At 45.9% G+C, this 24,851-nt stretch overlaps 1 protein-coding gene across 2 annotated transcripts in view; it reads right to left on the reverse strand.

The window, feature by feature from the left end:
• Window positions 1–24,851, reverse strand: part of SEC14L1 (SEC14 like lipid binding 1) — a 97,293-nt gene that overhangs the window by 43,962 nt on the left and 28,480 nt on the right. The gene's annotated exons all lie outside the window — the stretch shown is intronic.

The raw sequence follows: 24,851 nt of genomic DNA on the forward strand, positions 1-24,851 counted from the left end.
CCAACATTAGAGGTGATTTGTAAATACACCTTTGCACACTGCTACTGGCTAGTAATGTAAGGTTCCTCTTTTCCTTCAGCAATGATGCAGAAGGGCAAAAAAGGGATGCTGTGCAGGCATCTGATCAACTGATAACAACACTGGTTGCTAGGACTCTTGCAGTTGGAAGGTTGTATTGGCGCACAAAGAAAACTTGTGCCTTTGTGTAACTAATGGGTAGGCTTGATTCATTCAATGGCTTGTATACAATTTTTAGGCAATTTTTTAGGCCTCTGGTCAAGGCACCACTGGAGGAACTGGTTGAGAAAAGCTGTCACTGATAGTGGTAAGGACACTGCATTTCTGGTAAGATCAATATGTGTTTTCTGTATTAGCCTGAAAAGAAAACGAATGCAGTCACAACATTTAGAAAACAAACAAATGAGCAGCAACATAACATTTTTATTTTTGGGATTTTAGATTGTTTAACTAGGAGTTCAGCCTTTCGGCTTAAAGATTTGTAAATGAAAGGTGTTGTAAACCCTCAAGGTTTTTCGCATTCTATGCATCAAGGTGAAAAAACCTTTTGTAGTGCAGCAGCCCCCCAGAGCCCCCCTTTTACTTACCTGAACCCGATTGTTCCAGTGACAGGGATGAGCAGAACAGCTTCAGCCTCTGTCTCAGGTCCTCATTAGCTGGATTGATAGCAGCAGGAGTATTAGCTCCCACTGCTGTCAATCAAAGCCAGTGAACCGGGGCAGAGTCCTGCTGTCTGTGTCGATGGACACAGCAGCAGGACTCGGGAGCGCGCCTGCACGAGTGCCCCCAGGAAATGCGGGGACTCAGTGGGAGCACTTGAAAAGAGGAGGAGCCAGGAGCGCTGCTGGGGGACCCTAGAAGAGAAGGATCAGGGCCTCTGTGCAAAACCCTTGCACAGAGATGGCAAGTATGACAGGTTTGTTAAAAAAACAAAAAAAAAATACAATCCTTTTAAAAAGAGGAAGTAAACTCTCCCAACTCTGATGCTTCTTTTCATTTAGTCCATTATAATAAGTAATTATCAGACTATAGCCACTGTAATCCAGCCCAAATCGCATATTACTTAATGTTTAAAGAAACTTTAAAAAACTTGTTTCCAGGGGTTAGGCAGCGCCATCTTAAGTATTGTTTTCTGAGTCCACAGTGGGGTGAATTTCCGCCCTTACATTGAGCACTTCCTGTACTGTTAACCAAACCTTCTCAATCCAATGTTTCTATGGCAACCCTGCTTCCCTGTTCATAGCTTGTCTATTTCATAGTATTTACTTGTGCCGATGTCTAAGGTTTCCCTTTGTCTGACTTATCAGCTTCAGCTGATAAGACTGCAGTAGTGGCCACGTTTAGACTGTATGTGAGGTCACATGATCATATGGTGTGTAGGAGGAAGCTCTGAGTGATTAGCAGAGTTCAGTGTTGTGTTGTAGGAAGTCCTGATAACAGATAGATAAGAGAGAGTGTGCTTTAAATCAGGGGAGATCTGGGCATACTCAGTGACTTCATTCTACAGAACAACAAGGATTACACCAATACTAAGCAAGTAAGGAGATATCTACAAGCAGTATTCATTAGGGTTTTTTATGCTGATTTACATGGGACAAAGTTGTGGGGGAGGGTTTACAACCACTTTAAGCTTATTGAGCCTTGTGTAAGAATAGGTGCACATAAGGCCCCATGCACACGAGACGCTGTTAAACGTGTGCTCAGAGGCAGTTGGACACTTTTTTCAACTGCCCCTGAACTCATTCAATGTTATCCTATGTGTTCATGTACGGTCTCGTTTTTTGCCGTTTTTATGCAGTTGTGTTTAACCTAGTTTTTCCAGAAGCAAAAAAAATGGGTTCAGACGCAAAAGTTTTCCACGTTTCAGACACCAAACATGGCAAAACGCGGTACCGGCTTTCGTTTATAAGTGTTTTTAAAGGTAACTTTTTTTTTTACATTAAAAATCTCAAAAATGATGGCAAATGATGAAAAACCATTAAAAAAATATATTTTAAACAATTGCAAGTGGACAATCCACAACTTGTGGCATGGCAGGTGGCAGGTGACGTGGCAAGTGGACAATCCACAACTTGTGGCAGGTGACGTGGCAAGTGGACAATCCACAACTTGTGGCAGGTGACGTGGCAAGTGGACAATCCACAACTTGTGGCAGGTGACGTGGCAAGTGGACAATCCACAACTTGTGGCAAGTGACATGGCAAATGGACAATCCACAACTTCTGGCAAGTGACGTGGCAAGTGGACAATCCACAACTTCTGGCAGGTGATGTGGCAAGTGATGTGGTAGGTGACGTGTCAAGTGGACAATCCACAACTTGTGGCAGGTGACGTGGCAAGTGACACCCTAAATACAAGTACACTGCTGCTCTCACAGCTGCTGCTACTCACTCTGGTCTCACAAAATGGCTGAAATAGTTAATACTGTTTTTTGAGCTTGGGGAGGGTCTATGATGTTAGCGTAACTAAACACTTCTAAATGCAAACACAGTAAACTGCCGCTAAATCGCGGTAAAAATCAGGGCAAAACGTGCGTTTCTAAATGCCGGTTTCAGCTTTTAAAAACATGTGTCCAGCAGAGTTTGCACCGGCGTCTTGTGTGCATGGGGCCTAAGTGTGGGTTCCACGTGCTGCATTTGCACAGGGACAATGGCCTGTTCATTTGAATGGGCTGCCGTACCTGCGAGAAAACACAGGAAGAAGGTCCTTGCACATTTTCAAAATCACAGCCACAGAGAAAATGGAATGTTGCTTTTGCACCATGAGATTTCCTGCACCCGAAAACACATTGCACTGTATATGAACCTGGCCTAAGGCTGTTGCCAGCGTTCTGATAAGAGCATGTGCGATGCCCTATAACAGTGATGGCGAACCTTGGCACCCCAGATGTTCTGGAACTACGTTTCCCATGATGCTCTTGCACTCTGCAGTGTAGTTGAGCATCATGGGAAATGTAGTTCCAAAACATCTGGGGTGCCAAGGTTCGCCATCACTGCCCTATAACCTCCCCAGATAAGACTATTGCAGGTGTTTGGGTACAGCCGAGCTAACAAAAAGGGTATTTTATTTATTACAGGATATAAATGATATAAATGCATTCAATTCAGTGAGCTCTACTGGTATATCTAAGCAAACAAGCAATGTAAGCGGTTCATTATTTTATCTGAGCTAAAGCTGTTCTGTAATTTCTGCCATCCTCACAGGAGCCGTCCAATGCTGTCACTGGCCCCTCTGGCATTGTGTTCAGTACAGACTGGCTAGTGTATGTCAGCAGACATTGTTCTGGGGGGACTATTACCCATGCAGCTTTTTCTGTCCTTCAACTGTTCACTTGGCTATGCTGCATGTCACTCCGGGCACTTATTCTCCTTGACTAAATGGGGTCAAAACAGGGAAAACAGCTGTGCTACTTTGGCATGCAGAGTAATCATAGGCAGTGCAGTGTAATTTGAAATAAACATAGCTGATCATGTAAGAACTATATTAGATAGGCCCTTCCAGCAATTTTCACATCCATTATTTTTCCATTTAAGAGAACTCTGAGAATTCTAGTAAGCATTATGTGTCTAAAACACCCACACAATATAATCACATTATGTTACAAAAACGAAAAGCCTTTCCATTGTGTTCTCAGTGCTTCTATATTCCAGATAACCACACACTCACACAGCCCGATCCAGCAGTTAAAGCGTACGGATAGTCAAACCTTTTTTGGTTTTTGGAAAGACTAGGGAAGGGTTAATACCCCCTCTTACTCCATAAAGAGTCAAGTACCCTACATAGTCCCTGTGCCTTCCTCCATAGCCCACCCCTCTTCTGGGAGTGTCTAATTACTGGCTGTGCTGGCCCAGCTCCTCCACATAACATTTTATCTAACTACCAGGAGAAGAATGAAGGGGAATGGTATACAGTTTCACTTGAGTGAGGGCTCAGTCTGCTGACATCACATCCAGGATGTACCACCCAGCAGCAGTCTCTTGGGTGTCTACAGGAGAGAGGCTTTTACGTGAAATACAGTCTTAAAGTGTTACTAAAGTCAAATATTTTTTTATTAAAATAACAAACATGTTATCTGCATCTGTGCAGTGGTATTGCTCATAGCAGCTCCGATCCTCCTCTTCTGTGGTCCCCAGCGGAGATCACCACTCCTCCTCTTCTGCGGGACTACCATAGCCAGCCGCGAGAGGCAGACCCCCTCATCTTCCGAGATGTGCTCCATATACTTACACAGCTAATGCTCACCTGCCCCCACTTCCTCTGATTGACAGCAGCAAGAGCCAATGGCCCCTGCTGGTTCTCCAATGCAGTGTAAAGAGGAAGGGGAGAAAAGATGCAGTCCTGCACAGCACTGATTTCTCCTCTCTCATCCCCTTCACACAGGGGGAGGGGGGGGGGGGGGGGCACAGAGAAAGTGAAAACTTGTTTTATCCTAATGCAAACAATGCATTAAAAGGGGTTGTAAACCCTCAAGGTTTTTCACCTAAATGCATTAGGTGAAAAAACTTCTATAGTGCAGCATCTCCCCAAAGACCCCCTTTTACTTACTTGTACGCGATCGTTCCAGCACAACCGCTGTCTCGGGTCCTCATTGGATAGATTGAAAGCCATTGGCTCTCGCTGTTGTCAATCAAAACCATTGACATGGGAGCCGGGGGCGGCCTGTCAATGGACAGCAGCAGAACTTGAGAGCGTGCTCATATGGGTGCCCCCATGAAATGTGCTCTCCGTGGGGGCACTTGAGGAGGAGGAGAAGCTAGGTAGGAGCCAGGAGTGCCACCGAGGGAACCCAGAAGAGGATTAGGCCGCTCTGTGCAAAACCCTTGCACAGAGGAGGTATGACTTTTTTTATTTATTTTTTAATAAATAAACCTTTACAACCCCTTTAAGATAAAAAATGTTTTTAGGTTAAGTAACACTAAGGAAAGATTTTTGCTTAAATGAATTGTCTAGTAACACTTCCATCTGTAACCTATGAGAAATACTGGACAAGCATGCAACAGAGCACAGTTGCAAACTTACAATTTGCATGCTTAAGCTTCCACAGAGATTCAAAATACTGAAGCAAATGAATTAGCATGAAAGGCAGCATTCTCAGTAGGTCAGCACTGGCACATATTGCAACATTTTTATACCGGTTTTATTTTGTACTATCCAATAATGATAGCCTTAAACTGAACGCCCTGTAAACCTGGACTTAGCATAACCTGGGAGTACAGCCCAGTATTTAGGATATAACACAAATCAAGTTTCAGCTGGCTAACAGTGCTCTAGTCAGACTTGTAACACTTTAACATGTAACTTCACCTTTAACTAGGTAGTTTAGCAGCGAGTACACTGACCCATAAAGACCTCACCCATAAATAAACCCAATGAACTCTTTTGTGCTTCCTTTTCCATCTGAAATGTACCTAAGAAATGTTTTGAAATAGGTGTTCAATAAATGTGCAAAAATACCAGTTGATCCTGCTAGAAATCGAGAGCCGTGATCTCTGCAACCTCATCATCAACGTCATCATTAGGACCTAGTCATCTCTTCTGTGGACTACAGAACAATTCTCCTTGTGTTATGGAAAAGTGGCGAGGGTGTGGTGTTCTGTAGTCCTAAAACATTTTCACTCCAAGGGTGACAACACTGCTCCTTCCATAGATACAGGACAGTGAGTGAACGTCATCAACCTAGGACACGAATACTAGCTGATCACCGGGTGAAAATAAAAATGGAAGAGGAAGAGGAAGAAGAACACACCTAAAGAAGCATCCAAGGATGGTAAGCTGCAAAAATAGGATTTTTTGTACTCACCGTAAAATCCTTTTCTCTGTAATTCACTGACCGACACAGCTCCTCTCTAAGCCATTGGGTTGTTATGCCCTATTACTAGGAGATACTAGGCATTAGTTGTAATGCAACACTCAGAACTGTTAGTTCCACCCAGGGGGGCGATCCCTTGGGCAACAACCCTCCAGCCTGCCATGCAGCCATCAGTACATCAACAAGCAGTACAACGTAAAGATAAAAAGGAGGGGCGGGTGCTGTGTCGGTCGGTGAATTACAGAGAAAAGGATTTTACGGTAAGTACAAAAAAATCCTATTTTCTCTTATATTCACCGACCGACACAGCTCCTCTCTTAGCCATTGGGACGTCGCCAAGCAGTGCCAAACGAGGGGTGGGAAAACAGCATAAACTTCATACACCATGGCAAGTGGGAACTAGTGAAACTTTACCCACAAAAAACAACAGCGCATGGAGAAATCCACCACAAAACCAGGGTACCCTCAACAGGAGTGACTACCCACAACAACAACAAAAACTGCGGAATGTAATGCAACAGCACATTAACTTAATGGTACTGCGTTTTTATTGAACAAACAGGAAAAGAGAAAATATATTGCATATTCAATTGCACCTATATGGCCACCTGCAAAACTTTGAGGCCAAAACAGGCATCAGCCGATGCACTGACGTCTACCTTGTAGAACTTGGTAAACATGTGGACAGACGACCAGGTCGCCGCTTTACACAACTGAGCGACAGACGCTTGGTGTCGGAAAGGCCCAAGATGTTCCGATTGCCCTTGTGGACTGGGCCGTGACCGGAAAGGGGGGCACCTGCCCCTTCAAGGTGTAGACTTGTACTACAATCTGTTTGATCCACCTAGAAATGGTGGCCGACGAGACCGCCATGCCTTTCTTGGGACCAGCCACCGAAACAAACAGCGAGTGACTTCCGAAAGGGAGCAGTGGTAGACAAATACACATTCAGAGCCTGAACCACGTCCAGAGCGTGAAGGGCCACCTCCTTAGGGCGTTTCGGCTTAGGACAGAAGGATGGTAATACAAAGTCCTCATTAATTTGTAAAGCCGAGACCACTTTCGATAGCAAAGACAGTTGCGGCCGCAATACCACCTTATCCTTGTGGATAACCAGATAAGGTGACTTGCAAGACAAGGCCGCCAGTTCCGAAACCCTCCTGGCCAATGCGATAGCCACTAGAAAGACCACTTTCTGGGAAAGAGTCAACAGGGGAATCTCCCTGATATTTTCAAACAACGTTATTTTAAGCGCCGATAACACCAGGTTCAAATCCCATGGGGGTAAGGGTGGACGCACCAGAGGGACTACATATCGTACCCCCTGAACGAAGGTACTCACTAATGAGTGAGATGCCAGGGGTCACTGAAAAAAAGACAGCCAAGGCTGAAATTTACCCCTTAATGGTGCTTAACACCAATTTCTGGTCTACTCCTTGCTGAAGAAACAGCAGGATCCTGGATATAGAAAAAGGAGCGTGGATGTCATCCTTTCTCCTCACATGGAGATGTAGGCCTTCCAGGTACGATGGTATATCTTCCAGGAAGAAGATTTTCGTGCCCTTAACATAGTTGGGATCACTGAGTCTGACCTCAACAACTGTCTCTCAATAGCCATGCCGTTAAAGCCAGCAATGTTAAAGCAGGATGGAGAATCGGACCTCAAGACAGAAGGTCCTCTCGCAACGGCAGTCGCCAGGGAGCGTCTGCCATCAGACGCACCAGGTCTGTGTACCAAGGACTCTGAGACCAATCTGGGGCAACCAGTATTACTGGAATCCCCTTGGCTTCCACTCTGCGAAGCAGGCATGGCAACAGTTTCAGTGGAGGAAAGGCATAGATCAGCTGGTACTGATCCCACGGAGCCACCAGTGCATCTGACTTGTCTGCCCATGGATCTCTTGTCCTGGACACAAATCTTGGCACCTTCCGATTGAGACAGGAGGCCAGAAAATCCACGTCTGGTGTGCCCCACTTCAGGCACAGTAACCTGAATATCTCCAGATGCAACGCCCATTCTCCTGGGTCCAGCATCTGGCGACTCAGATAATCTGCCTGCCAGTTCTCCACTCCCGGGATGTAAATGGCCGACAGGGCTGGTACGTGTCGCTCTGCCCACCAAGGTATGTGAGCGACCTCCCGTGCAGCGGCTGAGCTTCTTGTTCCTCCTTGGTGATTGACGTATGCCACAGCCGTGGCGCTGACTGGATCCTGATCAGATGCCCCTGAATTCTCATTGACCATGTGGAGAGGCATAGCCTGATCGCTCTCAACTCGAGCAGATTGATCGGCAACTTGGATTCTTCCATCGACCAGAGGCCCTGTGCCAACTATACCCCCATCACGCCACCCCTGCCGGATAGGCTGGCGTCCGTTGTGATCACTGTTCACTTCAGAGGCAGGAACGATTTTCTGGACTGAATCACCGGGGACCTCAGCCACCAGATTAGTAAGTCAAAAGCGGAGTGATGACCACTAAGCAGTTTTACTGCGGATCTGAGAGCCTGCATTTTGTCTGAAGGGAGAAAAAAAAAAACTGTCGCTTCCGTGGAATCCAGCAGTAAGCCAAGGTACTCCAGACGTTGGGTCGGTACAATCACCGACTTCTTTAGGTTCAACAGCCACCCAAATTCTCGCAGGGTCTGCATGGTGATCGCCACATCCTCCTCTAACTCTGAGGCGGAAGATGCCCTCTGGAGAAGATGGTGTAGGTATCCCATGATCGCGATCCCACGTTGCCGCAGCAACGTCAAAACTGGAGCCAATACCTTGGTAAAGACTCGGGGGGGCAGATGCCAGACCAAAAGTAAGAGCCACAAACTGGTAGTGGGCTTCCCCGACTGCAAACCGCAGAAACTTTTGATGCCGAAGGCATATGGGTATGTGCAGGTACGCATCCTGGATGTCCAAGGATGCCAGGGAGTCCCCTTGATGGAGTGCAGCGACTACTGAGCGAACTGATTCCATTCTGAACATCTGCACTTTTACAAAGTGATTGAGGGCTTTTAGGTCCAAGATTGGACGTACCCCTTCCTTCTTGCGAACTACAAACAGATTTGAGTAGAATTCCTGGAAACGCTCCGATTCCGGAACCGGTATAACCACCCCGCGATTCAGCAGGTCCCTTACTGCCCCCAAGATGGCCTCCCGATGAGCCAGGGATATGGGTATGCAGGAGTGGAAGAATCTGTTTGGCGGCCAAGAGAGAAACTCTGTATCAGATCATGGACCCATTGGTTGGATAACCGAGAGGACCACCGGACTGCAAACTCCCGAAGGCAACACCTCAACCCGAGACATGGGTGGGGGCAAACCTTCATGCGTTAGCACTTTTATTCGCAGGCGGGGGACTTTTTGTTGAAGCTGCGGGAGGACGAAAAAGCCATTTTTGAGTGGAAAAAGAGGACCCTTGCCTATGGCGTGGCTCCTTAGCCTTCCTGGCCTGCGGGAGTAGGGTACTCTTACCACTGGTAGCATTTTTAATAATATCATCCAAAGAGGCTCTAAAGAGCCGGTCACCAAGGAAGGGAAGATCCGTCAGAGCATTTTGGATGCCTGGTCAGCAGACCAGCATTTTAGCCAAATCAGGTGCCTCAGCACCACAGCTGACACTGAAGCCCTTGATAACAGAGGGAGAGTATCCAGGGCCACGTCAGACATACCTAAGGCCTTGCACTAGTTGGTCTGCTAGTTCCATGCAGACAGGAGAAGCCTGTTGCTCTCCCAATTCACGTTGCAAGAGTTTTGCCCACTCAGTTAGTGTCTGCGACACAAGTGCGGATGCCAGTACTGGTCGCACGGCTGACCCCACCACCGTAAACAAGGAACGAGCCACTGCCTCGGCCTTCCTGTCCGTGGGATCCTTGAATGCAGGAGTCCCCTCAACCGGGATCGTGGTTACTTTATTTAACATGGATACTGGGGGGTCCACGACTGGAGGAGTGGACCATTTTTTGAGAAGGCTCTCCTCAAAACGGTAACGCACCGCCATATATTTGGGGACCAAAAAGGTCCATTGCGGGCGACCCCATTCCTTGTAAATGAACTGGTCAAAATAAGTCAGATACAGGAACACCTTAGGTGAACGTGCTGGCTTGCGGGACCCAAAAGGAACCGGTACATCAGCAGAGGGATCTGCTGGCTCCTGAATCTTCAGGGTATCACGCACAGCTGTGATAAACGAGCCAACAAGTGCTTTGTCGTGCACGGACCCGGACGGGCCTCATCCTCACTGTCCTGGTCAGCGTCAGAGCAGAGGTCACCAGCTTCAGCAGGACCAGAATCTGCATCAGAGCTCTGCCCAAAGGACATGGAGGGACGGGCCGCTTTAGTGCACCTTTCTTCCCACGCCTCCATCTTGGCAACAAACAAATTAAGGACCGCCGTTAGGGTGTCCATGGGCACTGCACAGTCTGCAGGTGACCCAGTTGCAATCGCCTGGATTTCGGGGGAAGAAACACCAGTTTCTGAAGCCATGCTGACCCTACCCTGTCTGCCACCTGAAGGGGACATAGGACAGTGACAGTCCCACCCTCCTTACTGCCGCTGGCTGAGGGGCTCTTTCCTGCTGGACTCACCACCCTGAGGGGTTCAGCGCTATCCAGCAAGTAGTGCCTGTAGTCCCTGTGGGCTCCCAGGTGCAGAGGAAACAATGCTGTGTCGGTGGCAGCAGCTGCTCGGAAGTGTGTTCAGGCTTCAATAAAAAGGCCGCCCAGCGTCCAGTACAAAGACATAAAACCGAGGGAAAATTGCTGTGGGAGCTCAGGAGCACATGCTGACGCTAGAGAACACTGAGAAAACATGTTCAGGTTTCAAGAAGACGGCCGCCAGTGTCTTGAATAGGAGATCACTAGGAAAATGGCCGCTTAAGACCAGGATAGCATGCTGCCCTTGACAACACCTAAAATGGCCGCCGAAGCAGCTCCATGGAGGTACAGGGAGAAAACAATGGCAGTGAACACAGCGCTGTACAGGACATCAGCAAAACCTCACAGACACCTTCCAGGGGCATGAAGAACAGGACCCAGGACACCACTAGCCAGTGCAGCCCCCCAACCCAGGTGAGATTCTCTGCCTAGATAGACACACACACACACAGCTCAGCAGCCATATGCAGCATCCCCCAGAGGGCGGGGGGGGGAGATAGGGACAGGGGAGAGGGGGAGGTGAGGGCCCCCCGAATCGACCTCCCAGGGAATGCCCAGCTGCTCAGACCTGCCGAGGCAGGGAGAGCTGTACTTACCAGTCCTGAAGAGCTGGGAGATTTTCCATCCCAGACCCACTCACTGATCAGTACAGGGTGGCTGCTGGCCCGGCATACTGTGACGCAGACATCAGTAGCCCAGTCATATGTATGCCCTGGAGCATAAAAGCTCACAACCACCTCTGGAGCTGAGGTTTTGTCATGGCCTGCCGAGCGCGTATTGTGTAGTTCCCTCTGAGGTGCAGCTAGTATACAAGAGCAACCTTTGCAACACTTACAAGTGACACTCCTACTAAATCCCTGAACCGAATGTACAGTACCATTTATTTATCTGTTGTAGTGTATTGCCCACAGATGGAATAATGGTTAGCTGGGTGTTACATTCATTCAAATGAAACCAATAGGATACTGTACAGGAAATAGGACTTCACTTTTTACTGCTGCAAAATCCTTTTTATAACAATTGCATGAATGATGTATAAATTAGATAATACACGCAGGCCCCTTTCACACGGGCTGTGTCAAGTCCGATTAGCAGGGGACCCATGAAAAGATCCTTTGCTGAATCTAGCAGAATGGAACAGATTTGTGTCCATTCATGTTTTTGCTGCATTTAAAACCTGGTGCTTTCCTGAGCAATACCAGATCTATGGGTGGCAGGATGTAAACCAGAGGTGCCCAACCTTTTGGAGAGTGAGGGCCACTTAAGCAACTTGTAACCGGTCACGGGCCACGATGAGTGGAACAGGCGGATGACAGATCCGTAACCACTCTGCATATGCAGACACAGACCACTACACTATATGGGTCCTCTGATCTGATCTGCCCAGATGAAAGGGGGTGAATCCCGTTCTGTTTTTTTTTTTTTTTGCGGAGCAGAATGAAGGTAGGCAGGTGTAAACTGACACAAGTCTCTTTACATCTACTGCTCCATAGAGGTGAATAGTGGGTCCGATTGAGCTGGAACAATCATGTGAAAGGGGTCTAAGGCTGCTTTTACACTGATGCGCTGCAGTTTACCCACACTACAGATGCAGGGCAATGCACCTGTGGCTTTCCTGTGGGTTAGCTGCACCTTGCCATAGACTTCCAGTATATCCTGCAGGAGTGGTGCAATTTCTGAAAGCTCACCAAACCCGCAGGTAATAACAGAAGTCTATGGCTGAGTGCAACTAACCCCACAGATCAGTTTGAAAGCAGCCCAGTAACCACTGCAGAACATATTTTTCCATATATACACTGGCGTTTTAGTAATAAAATTACCTTTAATAACAGTTTTTTATTCATGTATTGCTGGCTGTTGCTGTCCTAGGCAGAGTGCATGGTATCTCTCCTCCTGTGACAGGAGTTGGCGCTATACAGGAAGAATTGGCTTAAGCAGCTCTGCAGCTGCTTGCTCCATTCACAACACTGATGATCTGGAATGGTGAATCGGCAACCCACAATCTGGGCTTTCCCAATCTGCCATTCCACAGCTGGAGTTCACGGGCCACAACAGAGGGCTCTGCGGGCACTGGTTGGGCACCCCTGATGTAAACAAACTTTGTTTACATCCAATTCCCTCTGTTCTGTCATGTTTAGGTATGAATAAAAGTGAAGAGAACGCAGACCTTTCCCAAACGTGGACAGACCCGGAGGTAATCAGATGTAAACAGATGCAAGCCCATAGACCAACATGGAGCTTTCCAGAAGCACCTGATCAGATTGCCCGTATGAAAGGGGCTTACTGCTGAGTTTCAGCTCTGGCTGCACAGCTCAGAGATCATAGGCTTCTCACTGATTGCACATATATGCAATTTTTAAAGCAACAACTGGCGGATAATAGATTTGAAACTGCATTCCACACATTTGCTTTATTTTAGGACACATAGGGCACAAAAATAAGGCCAGTAGAAAATGTGATTGTGTTACAATATTCAGTTATCCATTAAAAAAAACAATGGAAGTCAGGCATGTCCTTACAGCGGCACGCTGCCTGGTGGCGTTGAATTGGAAACGTAGTTCCCCCACCCGAAGGAGCTCTATATTATAGGATAAGGGACATAGAATTAATGGAGAAAATGACAGCGAGGATGCAGGATCACCTGAATGCACATAATGTGGTCTGGGAGCTGTGGCACCGACGGGAGGAACAAAGAGATCCGGATACGGGCACAAGCTGACGATCAGCCATTCTACCCCCCCCCCCCCCCCACTCCTTTTCCTACTCTCTTCTCTTTCCTTTTTTCCCCCTTTTAGGAGCACTAGCACTCCAACTGACGTTACAAATTACACGGTTTGGTTAATAACTACTTGAATAATTATCTATATAACCAGATACATGCTGTTTAAAACTGGATCACCAGATTGAGAATAACTCTGAACTCAGCAAATGTTACAATTGTGTATGTTAAATAGAAAAAAAAAAAAAAAAGTATATGAGTTTACTGTATAAACTGAACGTTGCACTTAAAATGCATCTGGATTACTACTAAATAAAATGGTTACTGACAAAAAAAAAAAAAAAAACACAATGGACTGGACAGTACGATTTTAAAAGGAAGTACAGCCAAAGCTTTTTTGGCCATACTTCTCTTGTGGGTTACAGGAATACAACTACTTTTTGTCCTCCTATGACCCACAGTCAGCTGCTCGCTATCAGCTGACAGGTTGGAGACGCTCCAGGCTCTGAAAGTATCCTGATCAACCCCGCTGCCTAGTCGACAGCTTGCTCCACCTTTCAGCACATGGCTGAGAGCTGGAGCCAGCCACTCCCTCCCCCTTCCCAACCCAGTGCTCAAGTGAGTGCTGGAGAGGCAGAGTGGAGAGCAGGGACTATTATCTGAGAACTGAGCAATCAGCGGCCATGAGATCACTCAGTTCTTGGTCCTACAGCCGACGTGGGACAGATGCTGGAGCATTGAGGTGAGCATGTGTTTATTAATCCCATGCTGCTCTTTTAAATGTATTCCTGAATGGACACAAAGGATATTTGTGGGGATGAAATGTCTTTGCAAACCCAGATTATGTATTGTAATAGTAGCGGGACATTATCCCTGCTCTGTACATACCCTTTATAGACAGCAGAGCTGTGGAAGGGACCCAGCAGGTCTTCCCACTACTGGCAGCCTGCAGAGAACTACAGAAGTGGGCGATACAAGACCAGTCACCCTGCACAAGAGGAGAGAGCAGCAGTAACTGGTGTTCATCACAGGAAAAGTCAGCATAGAGGCAAAGTACTGGAAAAGCGTCATGCTGGAATGGTGCACAGATCTAGAAGGAAAACATAATTGGTTCTCTATTCAAGAATATGCATGCTACTTATATTTAAAGTGATTGTAAAGTCTTGTTTAAAAAAAAATATATATATTTTTTAAAAACATGTTATAGTTACCTGCTCTGTGTAGTGGTTTTGCACAGAGCAGCCTTAATCCTTCTCTTCTCGGGTACCTTATTGGTGCTGCTGGCACCTCCCTCCTGTTGAGTGCCCCTACAGCAAGCAGCTTGCTATGGGGGCACCCAAGCCAAGTCACAGCTCCGTGTGTCCACTCAGACATGGAGCCCTGACCCGGCCCCACCCCCTCTCTTCTGATTGGCTAACTGACTTCGATTGACAGCCTCTGGAGCCAATGGCACCTCTGCTGTGTCTCAGCCAATCAGGGGGAGAGTCCCAGTCAGCTAAGAAACGTGTGCACATCACTGAAGAGAGATGGGGCTCAGGTAAGTAATTACGGGGTGCGGGGGAGGCTGCTCCACAGTTTTTTTTTATCTCAATGCATTGAGGGGAAAAAAAAAAAACTCATTCTGCCTTTAATCCATTCTTTTTTTTCCCCCTAGACAAAAATTAGTAATTAACCCTTGCAGTGTAGGGTGCAGATCCACTGCAAAGGATGATTTTTAGTCACCCAGAGTTGGACTTTAACTGTATTGTTATTGCAAAGGGGCTGATTCAGCCTGGAGTTCAACTTTAGCGTTAAAGTTTTCAAAGGCTTATTTAAGAGAAAAAACCCTCTTTTCTATGTTTAAAAGGATGCCCTAAAGGAAACCGTTATTTAAGCTTCAAACCAATGCTGGAGGTAGCAATGCCCACTCCACAGCGCAGTGCTGGTGTGCGAGATACGGCAAATGGTTGTTCTGCCCTGAACCATCCTCCCTTCCAGGAGCGGTTTTGTACATAGTTGTGGCCCTGGGAAGAGACCAAGGCATGAATTCTCATATGATGATGCCCTATAACCACACCAGAGAAAAGCTACACAAAAGGAAGCCTTTGGTGTCAACAAAAAGCCTGCAGCCATATTAAACAGAGAGTGTGCTCTACTGGCACAGGCAATGTAAGCATTTCATTACTTTTATTCCAGCTAAATTAAGAGTTGGCTAAGGCTGTGCTGTTTTTTTTTTTTCCTGCCATCCACACAGAGCTGTCAAATGTTGTCACTGGCCCTTCTGGCATCATGCTCGGTACAGACTGGTGTATCGTTCAGAAGCTGTTATTCGGAGCTCTTTTACCCATGCAGCTTATTTTCTCTCTTCCACTGCTCACTTGGCTATGCTGCACGTCACTCTGGGCACTTATCCTCCTTGACTGAATGGGGTCACATTAAAGAATGCAGTTGTGCTGCTTTGGCAGGGGAAGCAAGTTCAGTACAAATTGAAAGTCAAACAGAAGCAATCATGACCACGTCACAGTAAATAGGGTTATTTCAGATTATTTCTCTAATTTTCTATTTTTGAATCTTCCCAACGGAAACACAGAAAGAAAAAAAAAGAAAAATAAAACCCCAACAGATTCTAATACATTACCATTCCAGTTAAGGCTGTATACCTTCTGTCATGTACAGTTCTACAGGCTCCTCTCCTGTACTGAAATTGAGTTTCTCATAGTATGCATTGGAGGCTGCAGCAAGTCAGAGCCTGCCTCATTTCCAGGACATCCAGCATCATCTAGCCATTCTCTCCCCAGCCCTACTGCCCCTGGTCTACTCTTTTTTCATTTATCGGATTTCAATGTTCAAAATCATGGGGTAGTCTCAGTCGGCATGCAAAGCCAGCTTGCCTAGGATCCCCCCCCCCCCCCCCCGCTCCTCTAGATGGACATCCGCCCCTTTGAGGAATTTTGATATTTGCATAACCTCAAAGAGCCAACCCACTGCGTCCATCAGGACTGAGGGCTCTTGGAGGAGTACTGAGGCAGGGTGCTGCGATTTTTTCAGAAAACCAAATACTGCACCCTGCTGGCGCCTCCCACCAATCATGGTTGGTCTGTAGTGAATAGAGAAGCACAGAGACCCAGTGATGACATTAAAGCCCTAAGATTGCTGATTGGCACCATCTTGAATGTGATGTCAGCAGCTACAGCAGACTCAGCTAGATAAAAAGTATTCCAGTGCTCTATGAATTGGGGGGGGCGGCTTTAAGAGCAATAACAAAAAAATAAATAAAATGTAAGCAGCGCTGTACATATATAGTCACATCAGGCCCTGCCCTCAAGGAGCTTACAATCTAAAGTTCCTAACTCACATTCATACTTACACATGCTAGACGTTAATGTCTAAATCGCCCTATTTACATTGCTTGTGCAAAAAAAAAAAAAAAATAGTTCAATTCTGTGTATCTTTTATATTTGCCAAATAGTTCAGCTTTAGACCGTGGTACAAAAGTACTGCTACTATGGGCTTCATGCAGTACTCTTTTTTTTTCAATGCTCAGTCCTGACAAGTGGAGGCCTATCAGTTTGTTTTTCCAACAAACCCACTGCTGGTCAATAGCAACATACATAAAATCAAGTCAAGAACTGGCAAAGGCATTAACAGGTCCTCAGCCAGCCCACATCTCCTTCGGGAGCGGACAGGGTTAAGCAGGCTGCTCATTTCCTATACTGCATATAGACGGAATAGTATGTACTGCATTGTGTCTCACAATAGGGCTCTCAGCGGATCTGACTCAGGAAGCCAAATTATTCCACTTGTGTTGTCAGAAACACAGCTAAGCTTCCCCCTCAGCTTCATCCACCGTCAGACTTTTTCAAGGCACACAGAAACAATTTTACCATCATGATCTCTCATCAAACAAAGCGTAAACCACAGACAAAAATACAATGTACATATCTTCATGTGGTAATGTATGGGACTGCACTTTTAGGGCTTGTTTACATCTGCCCCATTGAGTTGCATTGCCCAACACAGTTACAATGCAAGTACAAAGCACTTTGCCCTAGGCCATACTGCTTCAGGTCACACCATTGCTTTGTGTTGGTGTGCACTGAAAAAAAAAAAACAGCACATTTCATTTTTGTACAGAGCATTCTAACACACTATAACGCAATGTAATGCTGCCCATAGAGTTATATATATATATATATATATATATATATATATATATATATATATATATATATATAACCGCCTAGAGGCGATTCAGTTCGCATTGTGCGCTATACAAGTATTTCATTCATTCATAATATATATATATATATATATATATATATATATATATATATATATATATATATATACACATATATACATACACACACACATTTTTTTTTTTTAAATACAGCATGCGCAAAATGTAATCATTTTAAAGAAGCGGATTATTTTCAATAACCACTGTATATCCGAGCTATGCATGCGCAGCTCAGGTCACATTAATGGCACCCACTCTGTGTCCCGATGAAGGTACTCCCATGGACAGGAGTGATTTAACCGCTTAAGGACCACGCCACATACATATACTGCGGTAGGACGACCCTTAAGCGCAAAATCACATAATTTCTCTTATCAGATATGGGGTGCACTGCCGGAGCCCTGCTTTTGCTGTGATTGGACACTGGTAGCAAAATTGGCGGGGCAGCTAGCTACCCACGATTATTCACAGGAGAGGCAGGAAAATGGAGATCTTGTGTTTCTGCCAAGTAGAAACACAGATCTCCGTTTTGCCTCCAGTCACAGCATGCCGTCAGTTAAAGCCACGCAGTGCGGTATCACAAAAAAATGGTCTGGTCAGGAAAGGGGTAAAACCTCCCGGACCTGAAGTGGTTGATCCCGGCCTGGCCACTCAAGCAGCTGGAACGAGCAAACCCAGAGAGAAGACCAGGTGAAAATAGAAGTGCCCAGGATCAGCACATTGCAGAAGGGCTTCGTTTGACAGGCAAGCACCATAATACGCCAACATCCACTGCATGCTAGGACATTATGGCATAAACCTCCTGGGGGCCCATAAATATATATATATATATATATATATATATATATATATATATAAAAAAAAAAATAATAATAATAATAATAATAATAATAATAATAATAATAATAATAATAATTAGAGGATTTGACTATCATTTGAAAAATAATCAGCGACAGAAATAAGTTCTACAGAAAGAGCCCATTCTGGGTCACATGGGGTATTCTGATTAGCGGCAGTTTCATGCGATTCTGACCATTGTAAAGCAAGATCTTTAGGCCTCATGCACACGAGACGCAGTTAAACGCGCGTTCAGATGCAGTTGGACAGTTTTTTCAACTGCACCTGAACTCATTCAATGTTATCCTATGTGTCCATGCACACAGTCTCGTTTTTTTCCGTTTATATGCAGTTGCGTTTAATCTCGTTTTTCCAGAAGCAAAAAAATGCGTTCAGAAACAAAAATTTCTGCGTTTCAGACGCAAAACGCGGCAAAACGCGGTAAAACGCGGCAAAACGCCGCTACCGCGTTTAGCCGCGTTTGCGTTTATATGCGTTTTTAAAGGTGACCTTTTTTTTTACATTAAAAATCTCAAAAATGATTGCAAATGATGAAAAACCATTAGAAAAATATTTTAAACAATTGCAATTGCAAGTGGACAATCCACAACTTGTGGCAAGTGACGTGGCAAGTGGACAATCCACAACTTGTGGCAAGTGACAGGGCAGGTGGCAAGTGATGTGGCAAGTGGACAATCCACAACTTGTGGCAAGTGACGTGGCAGGTGAAGTGGCAAGTGACGTGGAAAGTGGACAATAGACAACTTGTGGCAGGTGACGTGGCAAGTGACCTGGCAGGTGACGCAGCAAGTGACTTGGCAGGTGACGTGGCAAGTGGAAAATCAACAACTTGTGGCAGGTGACTGGCATGTGACGTGGCAAGTGGACAATCCATAACTTGTGGCAGGTGACGTGGCAAGTGACGTGGCAAGTGGACAATCCACTTGTGGCAGGGGACGTGGCAAGTGACGTGGCAAGTGGACAATCCACTTGTGGCAGGTGATGTGGCAAGTGACGTGGCGAGTGGACAATCCACAACTTGTGTCAGGTGACGTGGCAAGTGGACAATCCACAACTTGTGGCAGGTGATGTGGCAAGTGATGTGGCAAGTGGACAATCCACTTGTGGCAGGTGACGTGGCAGGGGACGTGGCAAGGGACGTGGCAAGTGGACAATCCACAACTTGTGGCAGGTGATGTGGCTGGTGACGTGGCAAGTGGACAATCCACATCTTGTGGCAGGTGACGTGGCAGGTGACGTGGAAAGTGGTGTGGCAAGTGGACAATCCACAACTTGTGGCAGGTGATGTGGCTGGTGACGTGGTAAGTGGACAATCCACAACTTGTGGCAGATGGCATGGCAGGTGACATGGAAAGTGGACAATCCACATCTTGTGGCAAGTGACGTGGCAGGTGATGTGGCAAGTGACGTGGCAAGTGGACAATCCACAACTTGTGGCAGGTGATGTGGCAAGTGATGTGGCAGGTGATGTGACAAGTGGACAATCCACATCTTGTGGCAAGTGACGTGGCAGCTGACGTGGCAAGTGACGTGGCAGGTGACGTGGCAAGTGACATGGCAAGTGGACAATCCACATCTCGTGGCAAGTGACGTGGCAGGTGATGTGGCAAGTGACGTGGCAAGTGGACAATCCACAACTTGTGGCAGGTGACGTGGCAGGTGATGTGGCAAGTGACGTGGCAGCTGACGTGGCAAGTGGACAATCCAAAACTTGTGGCAGGTGACGTGGCAAGTGACGTGGCAGGTGACGTGGCAAGTGATGTGGCAAGTGGACAATCCACAGCTTGTGGCAAGTGACGTGGCAAGTGGACAATCCACAACTTGTGGCAGGTGACGTGGCAGGTGACGTGGCAAGTGAACAATCCACAACTTGTGGCAGGTGACGTGGCAAGTGACGTGGCAGGTGAAGTGGCAAGTGACGCGGCAAGTAGACAATCCACAACTTGTGGCAGGTGATGTGGCAAGTGACGTGGCAGGTGATGTGGCAAGTCACGTGGCAAGTGGACAATCCACAACTTGTGGCAGGTGATGTGGCTGGTGACGTGTCAAGTGGACAATCCACAGCTTGTGGCAGGTGGCATGGCAGATGACGTGGAAAGTGGACAATCCACATCTCGTGGCAAGTGACGTGGCAGCTGACGTGGCAAGTGACGTGGCAAGTGGACAATCCAAAACTTGTGGCAGGTGACGTGGCAAGTGACGTGGCAGGTGACGCAGCAAGTGACGTGGCAAGTGGACAATCCACAGCTTGTGGCAAGTGACGTGGCAAGTGGACAATCCACAACTTGTGGCAGGTGACGTGGCAGGTGACGTGGCAAGTGAACAATCCACAACTTGTGGCAGGTGACGTGGCAAGTGACGTGGCAGGTGATGTGGCAAGTGACGCGGCAAGTAGACAATCCACAACTTGTGGCAGGTGATGTGGCTGGTGACGTGGCAAGTGGACAATCCACAGCTTGTGGCAGGTGGCATGGCAGATGACGTGGAAAGTGGACAATCCACATCTCGTGGCAAGTGACGTGGCAGGTGATGTGGCAAGTGACGTGGCAAGTGGACAATCCACAATTTGTGGCAGGTGACGTGGCAGGTGATGTGGCAAGTGGACAATTCCCAACTTGTGGCAAGTGACGTGGCAAGTGGACAATCCACAACTTGTGGCAGGTGCCGTGGCAAGTGACACGGCAAATGCAAGTGTACAACTGCTCTCTATGCTGCTGCTGCTCACTCTGATCAAAATAGCAGAAATAGTTAAAAAAAATGCTTTGAGAGCTTGGGGAGGGTCTACATGATGTTATCTTTATAAACGCGTCTAAACGCAAACGCGTCTAAACGCGTCTAAACGCGTCTAAACGCGACATGCAAACGCGGCAAAACGCGCGTTTCTAAACGCGCGTTTCAGCTTTTTTTTAACAGAGGTTTCATCTGCGTCTCGTGTGCATGAGGCCTTATGTTCCTGCTCTCAGGAAGCACACAAGTGTTTTCGGAACATGCTGTTCAGCACAGTCTTGCAAAGATAAAGCTGGCCTCCCACATTCCTCTTCCGGAACCACCCACAAGCATTTCCAGACTGAAAATACTTTCCAGTCACCACTGCACACATTTGAATGCTGTGTTAAATTAAAATCATTTAGGAATGCAGTTTTAAGGAATTCCTACAGCTAGCACGCAAGATCATTTGTCACAACTGTACAGCTGGTCATACTGCAGACAGGTCTAGCAATGACAATCCATTCACAGTACATATTTCTTAAAGCTCAACTCCAGGCACAAAAGTTCATCTATTTCTCAATAGGCACAAAGGATATACATTTATTTTGTGTGCAACAAATGCCTTTACAAATCCAGATATTATACAAAGGATCAGTGACATGATCACTGTGCTGTACATAGCCTGTGCAAAGAGCAGAACTGCGGGAGCCGCACAGCAAACCCCACCCACTACAGGCTGCCTGCAGAAAACTACAAGAAGGGGGTGGAGACCAGACCAGTCACCCTACACAAGGAGGGAGAACACCGATCATTACAGGAAGCTCCTGCACAGAGGCAAATTTGGACACTGAATTACTGAGCAGATGTGGAAAAAATACACAAACCATTCCAAGATTCAAGGAAAATACACATGACACAGGCAATATATTTGCATATCCCGGAGTTCAGCTTTAAAGAGGAAGTAAACCCTGATGAGTTTACAGTGACGTCATCACTGTTCCGGCCCTGTGAGTGGCCAGAGCAGCGATACCCGGAAGATGATGGACACTCCGTACTACAGGGGACAGCGGTGACATCGCTGGCTCCTGTGTCAGGTAAGTGACACATAATGGGCTACTATGCAATGCATAGTAGCCCATTATGCTTTACCTTTGCAGGGAGACAAAGAAGTAGTAAACCCATCAGGGTTTACTTCCTCTTTAAGTGGTTAAACTTTTCTCATTTACACACAAAGTCTATTACATTGACACATTGTTACAATGTTTATACTAAGTTCAACTGATAAAGAATGTTTTGATTCTTGGTAGACTGCCCAGTTTTTCTCTTCCTTTCTTTTGAGGGCTGTGGCTTCAGAAGAGCAAAGAGAATTCTTTGCATAGAAACAATTGTGAAAAACGTTAGTTTTGGAACTACATTTCCCATGATGTTCAAGTACCCTTCAGAGTGCATGAGCATCATGGGAAATGTAGTTCCAAAACATCTGGGGTGCCAAGGTTCGCCATCACTGGCTTAAGCTTATGACATCATGCACAGCTCTCTCACTCTAGTGAGAGTTTTTCCCGGGAAGGAAGGGGGGGGGGGGGAGGGATGAGTCATAAGGCGGCCAATGAAAGCTGTAGAGCTGGGAGGTGTGTGTCTGTGTAAATCCTTGAAGTGAACAGGCTGCACACAGTGAAAATGGCTGCAGCCAGACTTAGTGGAGGGAGATTTCTGCAGCATATTTGGCAAGTACAGAATCACAGTATATATAAAATAAAATGCAAAGTGGTTGGAGTGCAAAGTGAAGATGTATTTATTACAAAATTATGTGAGCAGACTGCAAAAATTGAGCGAGATAGAGCGAGATAGAGCGAGATAGAGCGAGATAGAGCGAGATAGAGCGAGATAGAGCGAGATAGAGCGAGATAGAGCGAGATAGAGCGAGATAGAGCGAGATAGAGCGAGATAGAGCGAGATAGAGCGAGATAGAGCGAGATAGAGCGAGATAGAGCGAGATAGAGCGAGATAGAGCGAGATAGAGCGAGATAGAGCGAGATATCTATCTATCTCTATCAATTTAGCAGAGACCCCAGGAAATAAAATGGCAATTGGTGCAATATTTTATGTCACACTGTATTTGCCAAGCACTCTTTCAAATGCAATTTTTTGGGGAAAAAATACACTTCAATAAATAAAAATAAAAAAAATGAAACAGTAAAGTTAGCACAATTTTTTTTTTTGTTTTAATGTAAAAGATGATGTTACGCCACAAGAATCGTGATCCATCTTCTAAGCAAAAAATTTGTGATGCTCATTTTAGCCAGAATCATGCAGCTCTAGTAGGGACTGATATGAATGCACAATGTATATGTAAAGCGCTGTGTAAATTGATGGCGCTATATAATTACCTGAAATAAATAAAAATTCTATTTGGACACAGTGGCTGCGCAAACACAGCTGCTGGTCTCAATTTGACATCCATGTGGGTGCATTTCCCGTATATGCACTGCCTGCGTTCAGAACACACACCCACACAGCTGCCAAATTGGGGCCAGTGGCTGTGTCCGTGCAGCCATCGTGTCCAAATAGACAAAAATGGAACTGCCTGCACACGGATGCACAGCTGTATGGATAGGTACACCTGTATGAATGAGGCCTAACACTTTCCGAAATGTTTCATATATTCTTCCAGGGATTAAATCCTCAGGGATATATCCTAAACATTGCTCCAATTTTTTTGTATTGGATGAATTAGGTACATTCTTAGGATTATTATAAAAAAGAAAGCACTTTCTATAAATATATCAGATTGCAATTCATATTTTTTTTTTAGCTGCAGAAATTTGTAGGTCATAGAAAACGTGAGAAAAACGATATTGTACTTCAACATCCAGAAAACTAGATCACTTTCCATAAAGAAGGCTAAAAAATTACTCAAAACATCCAAAAACTGAACATAAATGAAATTTGCATCACCAAAGCTGAAGAGATTACATGGCAAATCATTACAGCAAAAAGCCTTGCAGTCTGAAAACCAACTGAAAATCTTTGTAAATCTACTTTCCTGGCTGCATCAAGGATTTACATGACATCAAAGCGTGTGGCTCTTGGGCGAAGACCCTAAAGGCCTGTAATATTTTCAGCGAGGACAGAAATAACTCAGCTATAGGAGTTACGAAAATCCTCATTGCAGAAAAGAACAGTAGGAATTAGGCATGCCCACACAAGAGTTTATATTAATAGACACGCTTAGGCATAGTCCTTTCACAATCATATTTCCCTGTGAAAAGAGCAGCTAGAATATAGGTACGTTCACAGCTAGCAAAGTTCATCACATAAGCACTGAATTAAGGGAAATTCCATCTGGTATTCAAACAATACAAAAGCATTAAAGCTAAACTCCAAGCAAGACGCTAAATGTAAAGCTTGAATTATATACTGTAAATGGGAGCCATTATACATGTAAAAAGGATTTGTATTTCTCCATCCAGTTCTGAGATTAACACAGCTCTACCACAACCTTATTTTTTTAAGTTGCAGTAAGGTTGTCCATCAAAAAGCATGCGATGACTGGTGAGCTCAAGTACAACTAATTGGATCCTCCTCCCCCAACCACTCTGTAGTGTACAGGGACTGAAGTAGCGAGTCGAATTCAGGTACTTATAAGGTTTGATTAAAAACATAAATCCCAACAACCTTTAAAGGAGTTGTAAAGTCTCAAGGTTTTCCCACCTTAATGCACTAAGGTGAAAAACCTCCTGTACTGCAGCATCCTCCCAAAGCCCCCCTTTTACTTACCTGAACTTGATTGTTCCAGCATCAAAGACAAGCACAGCAGCACCAGCCGCTGTCTCGGGTCCTCATTGAGTAGATTGATAGCGGGCCGAAATCCGC

Source organism: Lithobates pipiens, unplaced genomic scaffold, assembly GCF_037356315.1.
Source record: "Lithobates pipiens isolate NorthernLeopardFrog02 unplaced genomic scaffold, aLitPip1_a1.2 Scaffold_28, whole genome shotgun sequence".
Lineage (NCBI taxonomy): Eukaryota > Metazoa > Chordata > Amphibia > Anura > Ranidae > Lithobates > Lithobates pipiens.